Source organism: Apium graveolens, chromosome 5 (assembly GCF_009905375.1).
Source record: "Apium graveolens cultivar Ventura chromosome 5, ASM990537v1, whole genome shotgun sequence".
Classification (NCBI taxonomy): Eukaryota; Viridiplantae; Streptophyta; class Magnoliopsida; order Apiales; family Apiaceae; genus Apium; species Apium graveolens.
Genome location: NC_133651.1, coordinates 109,863,458 through 109,871,928, shown reverse-complemented (window position 1 = coordinate 109,871,928; position 8,471 = coordinate 109,863,458). Strand labels below are relative to the sequence as shown.

General features: G+C 39.5%; 1 non-coding gene across 1 annotated transcript; it reads right to left on the bottom strand.

Annotated features, from left to right (window-relative positions):
- Nucleotides 1-3,861: 3,861 nt before the first annotated feature.
- LOC141663106 (small nucleolar RNA R71) lies at nucleotides 3,862-3,968 on the bottom strand. Its single transcript, XR_012551191.1, has one exon. It is a non-coding gene; the product is annotated as a small nucleolar RNA R71 (small nucleolar RNA).
- Between the last annotated feature and the right edge of the window lie 4,503 nt (nucleotides 3,969-8,471).

Genomic DNA, 8,471 nt, shown 5'->3' with positions numbered 1-8,471 from the left:
AGCTGAGCTAGTAGGCTTCTTTTGGAATAAATTAAGTTTGTAAAAGTTTGTAATAATGTTTAATACTCAGTTTGAGTTTGAATGGTTGGGATTTGAACGTTTCTAATATAATAGTGTGTTTGGCTTGTGTGCATACTTTAACCTGTTGCGATCCTTGGTAGTTGGTAAGTAGGGTCACTGCATATTATTATTATCTTTATTATTGTTATAAGCAGGTTATAAATAAGGTATGTGTGTGGACCCCAAACTTCTGACCCGGGTTTGGAGGTCGCCACAGGTTTGGTATCAGAGCTACAGGTTATAAGTCACTGACACAAGCCTAGGTTGATGGGAATGGGTAAATGGTTAGGATTAGAAGTAAGGAATAGAAAGATAGAACGTCGAGAGGTTGAGTGCTTCGGTATATCAGGTATTAGTGTAATTCGCGATATGGTTCGAGATTCTTATATTGCGATATGATTTCAGATAGCAGCGATGGCCGACTCTTTTATTACCGTATCAGCTGATCATTCAGAGCCTTCAGTTGGAGCACCAACATCGGATCCATGTCCTGTTATTCCACCAGCATTGGCTATTCTACCTCCACCGGTGTTGCAGCCCGTACCACTGCAGGCTATTCCACCCCTAGGCATGAGGCCACCTGTTAGAGGACCCCCACCTGCTGATTCAGGCTTTACTGGTCATTCAGTCACAGGAGTACCTTTCCAGTTCTCTTCCTATCCTGTCCCATATCATCAGTTTGAGGCTTGCCTTATGGAGCAGCGATTCCTTCAGGGTCAGATCCATGAGTTACTACATATTATGTGTACCAGAGAGGTTGGGAGCGGTGAGAGGCGACTCAGAGAGATGCTACAAGCATTTCGTAGGACAGCTGCAGTGAGGATTGCTGAGGCTACACATGAGGACATCACCACTGATTTCCTAGTGGAGTGGGCTAAGTGGGTTCTAGAGGAGCTTGAGGAGATTGGAGGTCCAGACTTGTCATGAGTCAGAGATCCAGAGATGGAGATGCTGAGCAGTGTTGTTATGGTTATATAGCATGTACAGTAGTGTGTAGTATGTATCAGTAGACTTTTGAGTTGTATTTATAGACTAGCTATGTTGACTAGTGAGTAGGTTATTGTACCCTTTTTGCTTTTACTTCCGAAGCGTCTTTATGCTTGTACTACCTAAAACTTTTGATCTATATATATCAGTACATTTTTCCTTTTTAGCACTGTCATTTACTTTATTGCACCTGTTTTACCTTACCTTATTTATTGCACCGGTTATACCCTGTGATACCATGTACCCTGTTTTCCATAACTGTTTATATTCTGTAAAGAAGCATGCAATTTACTTAGTTACAACTGTTTTCAAAAAGAGATATTTCTGTTTTGCAAAACTGTTCTTTTATGCAAAAGATTGATTCAAAAGCTAAATAAGTTGATTGATTCTTTACAGAAAAATGCCTCCCAGAAGAAATACCCGCACCAACACCCAGAATAAAGAAACCAACAACAACAATAACAACCAAGATGATACAAACCCGAATGTAAACAGCTGGTAGAGGAGGGTTATCCTTGGCCAGGGAGATGCCTTATCCGTGAAGTCTCGAAGCCGCGGACGAGCCTTGGGCCTTTGTGGTTGGGCCTCATCGGCGGACATTCCTAAAGCTAGTAGAAAACGGTTTCCAGTAGATTTTGTACTGGGCCTCGGGACTAGAGATCTAAGCCCTTCTGGTTTCTTGTTCCCCAAGAACTACGTTGGCTTGATTCTTTATAAATAGGGATACATAGGCAAATTGCAAGGGTTCGGAAGAGAGAGCCTTAAGGAGCCGCCACCAACCCTAAACAATCTCAGCCCCCAATTCAACACAACCACCAAATACTATTCATTTTTTCCAACGAAGAACCACTGATAAGTGGATTTTATATCTACTTGGAATACTTCATTACAGGCTTAAGTTGGTGTTTTGGACTCAAGTTGTTGGTATTTTTGATGTGTTTTTGCGTTATTGCATTTCAGGCATCAGTTTAATGAAGAAAGGACCTTTTCAAGGAAATATGCTGTAAAAAGGCCAGAATTATAAGCCTAGGTCATTCTCAAGTTGTAGAGCATCTCGTTAGCTTCACGTGGGCAGTTGAATCGCCTAATTCTGACGAGCAGAACTCAAGTTATGGCCAAAAGAAGAATTGTCAGAAAAATTCCAGAATGTCAGCGCGGCCGCGCAAGAAGGCAGCGCACCCGCGCCGCTGAAACACTATTTCAGCGCAACCGCGCCTAAAGGCTGCGCGCCCGCACCCGGTTTCTGCCCCAGAATCCTGATTTTAGTCGAAATTGAAGATTTTGAGAGTCCTGGTCATCCTGGAGCCTATATATACCCATAAAAAGACGTTTTTAAGAAGGAGGCCTTGGAGAGCAATAAGAAGACCTAGAGAGCACGAGAAGGCTACGGAGAAGAAGACTATTATTTTCTTAATATAGTTAATACTTGGATGCTTGTTTTTGTTCTTGAACCCTAGTACTCTTATATTATTTATTATCATGCTTTCATTGGAACCCATGGTGACGATGAGTTCGATTATGAACTAATCGTTATCGTGGGGTTCTAACGGATTTACTTATGGATTTCTTTAGTTAATTTATTTCAATATCTTGGTGTGTAGTGATTGATTGATATCCTAGTATTGGTTGTGCTTATTCATCTTATGTGCGTAGTTAACATATAAGATAGCATGTTAATCTCTATTGAAGCGAAAGTGAATATAGAGGTTTAGATTTTGCCATGCTAGCATAGGTTCATGCATTTGTTATGCATGATTCGTAGGTAATTTTAACTATCTTACTTGCCCTATATAATCACGATAGATAACTTGCGCATTAAACCGTTATGTTTTCAATTCTTATAGACATATAAGGACTAAGCATAATTGGTATCTATTCAACTTCTATCTCTTTTGTGGATGCTTGGTAGTAGGGTATTCATAAAAATGAAAGTTGGCGTTTACTAGTTTCGTGTTATCTGATTAGTGTCATCATCATTGCATGCTAAGGTTAAGAACAAAAATGCTATTAAATGAAGTATTTAATGAATTTAGGATCCCATGTTTTTCATATATAGTAATTCAACCTCAATTCTCTTAGTTAATGTTATTTAGTATAATCTCTTAGTTTAATCAAAACCCAATTTGTTATTTGTCTTAGCATTGAGCGATAAACATACCTTGTTGCATAGGTGCATAAATTGAACTTAACCTAAACCAGTCTCTGTGGGAACGAATCTGATTTATATCTTATACTACTTGCGAACGCGTATACTTGCGTGAATATTAGCGCGTATTTTCGCCCTAACAAGTTTTTGGCGCCGCTGTCGGGGACTTGGTGTTAATTTTTAGTTTATGTGCTTGTCATCAGTGATCGTTAAAGTTCACTGACTTGGATTCTTTTACTTTCACGGTTTATTTGTTGGTATTTCAGGTACTCATTACAATGGGAGATCCAGCAGCACGAACGAAAGCCTTGATGGAATTCTCTCAACCTAAGATCAATGAAATTCAATCTAGCATCATCAGGTCAGCTATCACAGCTAATACCTTTGAGATCAAGCCTGACATAATTCAATGGGTGCAGAATTCAATCCAGTTTGGGGGTTCTCCAACGGAAGATCCCAATATGCACATTAGGGATTTTATTGAGATCTGCGACACCTTCAAGTTCAACGGTGTTTCTGAAAATGCTGTGAAGTTGAGGCTATTCCCATTCTCTCTGATGGACAAGGCTAAGAGTTGGTTACACTCTCTACCAGCTGGTTCGATTACTACTTCGGAAGATCTTGCTCAAAAGTTTCTTACTAAATTCTATCCTATGGCGAATACATCTACAATGAGGAATGATCTTACTCAATTTACGCAGTAATCGGGAGAATTTCTATGTGAAGCTTGGGAGCGCTACAAGGAGATGCTTAGGAAGTGTCCTCATCATGAAATTCCTGACTGGATGATCATCAATTGCTTCTATAATGGTTTGGGAGCACAGTCCACACCCATGCTCGATGCAGCATCAGGTGGAGCCTTATGGGCTAAGAGCTATAAGGAAGCTTATGATCTAATTGAACTGATGGCTGCTAATGAATATCAGTATCCAGCCCAGAGATTGCCATAGGGCAAGGTAGTAGGAGTTCTTGAAGTGGATACAACTACGGCTATTACTGCTCAACTAAAGGCGCTGTTTATGAAGATCGATTCGCTGGCTAACTATGGAGTTTATCAGAGGATGAGTGTTTGTGAGCTTTATGCAGGTTCGCATGCAGCGGAACAATACGCTATATCTAGTAAATCAGCTCAGTTTGTGAGAAACTTTCAGAGATCGCAGCAACCAGTTCCAGACACTTATCATCCTAACAACTGGAATCATCCTAACTTCAGATGGAGCAATAATCAGAATGTGATGCAACAGCCGTTCGAGCAGTTTGGAAATGAGCAATTCAATCCTCCTGGTTTTCAGTAACAATTTGCACCAAGACAACAACTCCAACTTCAACAACAAACTCATGATGTAGGTCAATCTTCGAATGAAAAATCTGAATTGGAGGAGTTGAGGCTTATGTGCAAAAACCAGGCTCTTATATGCCAAAGCCAGGCTGTTTTTATCAAGACTCTGGAGAACCAAATAGGGTAAATTGGTAATGCCTTATTAAATCGACTACCAGGAATGCTTCCTAGTGATACAGAAGTTCTAGGCAAGAGGGAAGCAATTGAGCAGGTTAAGGTAATTACATTGAGATCTGAGAAGGTTGCAAACCCTGAAAAATCTCAAGTTCCAGAATCTGAAGTTTTGGCTGAAGAAGATGTGCAGAAGGATGCCGAGGTGGAACCAAGGAAGAAAACTGTGGAACACACTCCTCCTGAGGGTAATACAAGGGAGAAACAGGTCTATCCTCCACCTCCTTTTCCTATGAGGCTGTAGAAGCAGAAGTTGGATAAACAATTTTATTAGTTTCTGGAGGTGTTCAAGAAACTTCATATCAACATACCTTTCGCTGAAACTCTTGAATAGATGCCTAGCTATGCAAGGTTTATGAAAGGTATTCTCTCTCGGAAAGTGAAGCTCGACGACTTAGAGATCGTTGCTCTTACGGAGAAATGTAGTGTTGTGCTGCAATATAATTTTCCTCCGAAACTTAAAGATCCTGGAAGCTTCACTATTCCTTGCAATATTGGAAACTTGTCTTTCAACAAGTGTTTATGTGATTTGGGAGCTAGCATCAATCTGATGCCCTTATCTATCTTCAAGAAGCTTGGTCTACCTGATCCGAAACCAATATATATGTCATTGCAACTAGCTGATCGTTCCATCGCTTATCCACGAGGTATAGTGGCGGATGTTTTGGTTAAGGTGGACGAACTTATCTTTCCTGCTGACTTTGTAATTCTTGACTTTGAGGAGAATAAGAAGATTCCCATTATCTTGGGGAGACCATTCTTAGCTACTGGCCGAACTATGCTCGATGTGCAAAAAGGAGAGCTTACGATGAAGGTTTATGATCAAAAGGTCACTTTTAATGTGTTCAGGCAATAAAGTTACCCACAGCTAAAGAGGAGTGCTTTAAAGTAGAGTGGGTAGATTCTGTCGTGAATTCGGAACTTGAGCAATTGCCAAAGTCAAAGACCTTAGAGAGATCCTTAATGGGGAAATCAGTTATTGATGACAAGGAAGGAGCAGAGCAACTGCAGGTTTTGAATGCACCTCTGTGGAAGAGGAAGTTGGACATGCCATTCGATTCTCTTGGGTTAGCAGAGCTTAAAATTTCTCAGGAGCGTCTCGAGCCGTCTATTGAAGATGTTTCCACACTTGAGCTTCACCCACTACCAGATCACTTGAATTATGCATTCTTAGGTGCACCACATGATAAGGGCTTGGGATATATTTTTGATGATATAGAGGGTAGTCGAACGAATCCTCCAGTGCCTACAGAGGGTTCTTCTTATATGCAACAGGTAGTTGATAAGACTGGTGTTGGTGATGAGCAGTACAAGTAAGTAATTAGGCGTATGGAGGCCATGCATGACATTCACCGTCGTTTTGTTGTAGATTTGATACAGGCTTTGGGCACTATTTTCCGAGAAACTGGTGTCGAGGTTGATTGGCCACCTGATCCTCCACCTGAAGAGGGTGATCTTTTTGACGACTAGGTACGCCTGGAATCCTTATTATTGCCTTCAATGAGGACTTTGAAAATTTTAAGTTTGGGGGTGATAATGTAAGGATTAGTTTGTGTGTGTCCATATAGTTCATATAGATTCATGTTGCATATAGTTGTATTTCATTCGTAGTGTTGCATGATTGTTCATTTAGGACATATTTGTTTGCACTGTTGTTCATGTTATTATGTGAGTTCATATAGTTGCATTTGCATGCATATAACATGGTCCCTTATGCACCCGAAGGGTAGCGGCTGCGGGTTATCTACGATAAAAAAAACATGGTCCCTTAGGTTGAGCTATTTCTGATTGATAAGTTGATATTGATTTGAGTGTGGTGATGAATAATAGAGGGATGTTTAAGTCTAATGAATTGATTTGTATGCCAGAAAAAATATTCACTAAGTCTTAAAGGTTGCTTTTGATCTAGATCATGATCATGCTTGTTTATTTGTTGAGATTTAATCACTTGTTTATATCTAGAATTTTTGCTATTCTTGTAATGACGTAAAAACGCTGATTTTTAAACTGGAGAAAGGAAGGATTTCAATGCTAGTTGTGGCTAGGCGTCAAATGGCTAGTAGCCGGCTCATATTTTTATGAGTAGTCTAGGGTTGTATGAGATGGAGCGAAACACACTCATTCAGAAATTGTTAAAAAAAAGAAAATAAAAAAAGAAAAAAATATGTGTTTATGCATAATTGATCAAGGGTGAGCTCTTTAATACTCGAGTTATTAAGTTCTAGGGGACTTTGTGCCTAGTGACCTAAGGCTTTTATAGTCTGGGATCTGCTAACCTAATACACGCTACATGGGAATTATTGCATAAGTCTTTTGGGGACCTCATTCATTGCACGACCAAATAAGCATATTTGTTATGTGTTCAATAATAGCATGAATCCTTGTATAATTCTAGTAGGAAGGAGGTGTTGTGAGTCATTATGCGTTTAACATCTATTCTGTTTATAAACTTGTGATTGTTTTGATGAAAGATAAGTTATGGTTATTGATCTAGTTTCGAGAGTATATCTGTTAAGCATCCCACACACGCACGTTTCTGGTTTATGAGTTGATTTGTGGGATTTATTTGAACTCTGTTTTAAGTTATTACATTCTTATAGGCATTGACTTATTCATTTGGTTATGGTTATTTTGAGGGGATCGATTGCATTATCATTTAGTTGCATTCACGTAGTTGCATTCATGCATTAGGTGTGTTTTATAATTTCGAGTCTGTTTATGATTGAGAACAAGCATTGATTCAAGTTTGGGGGTGTGATAAGTGGATCTTATATCTACTTGAAACACTTCATTACAGGCTTAAGTTGGTGTTTTGGACTCAAGTTGTTGGTATTTTTGATGTATTTTTGCGTTATGGCATTTCATGCATCAGTTAAATGAAGAAAGGAACTTTTCAAGGAAATATTCTATAAAGAGGTCAGAATTGGAAGCCTAGTTCATTCTCAAGTTGTAGAGAATCTCGTTAGCTTCACGTGGGCAGTTGAATCACCTAATTCTGACGAGCAGAACTCAAGTTATGGCCAAAAGAAGAATTGTCATAAAAATTCCTGAATGTCAGCGCGGCCGCGCCAGAAGGCAGCACGCCCGCACCGCTGAAACACTATTTCAGCGCGGCCGCGCCTGCAGGCCGCGCGCCCGCGCCCGGTTTCTGCCCCAAAATCCTGATTTTAGTCGAAATTGAAGATTTTGAGAGTCCTGGTCATCCTGGAGCCTATATATACCCATAAAAAGACGTTTTTAAGAAGAAGGAGGCCTGAGAGAGCAATAAGAAGACCTAGAGAGCACGAGAAGGCTACGGAGAAGAAGACTCTTATTTTCTTCAATATAGTTGATACTTGGATGCTTGTTTTTGATTTGTTCTTAAACCCTATCACTTTTATATTATTTATTATCATGCTTTCATTGGAACCCATGGTGACGATGAGTTCGATTATGAACTAATCGTTATCATGGGGTTCAAACGAATTTACTTATGGATTTCTTTAGTTAATTTGTTTCAATATCTTGGTGTGTGGTGATTGATTGATATCCTAGTATTGGTTGTGCTTATTCGTCTTATGTGCGTAGTTAACATATAAGATGGCGTGTTAATCTCTATTGAAGCAAAAGTGAATATAGAGGTTTAGAACTTGCAATGTTAGCATAGGTTCATGTATTTGTTATGCATGATTTGTAGGTAATTTTAACCATTTTACTTGCCCTATGTAATCACGATAAATAACTTGCGCATTAAACCGTTATGTTTTCAATTCTTATAGACATATAAGG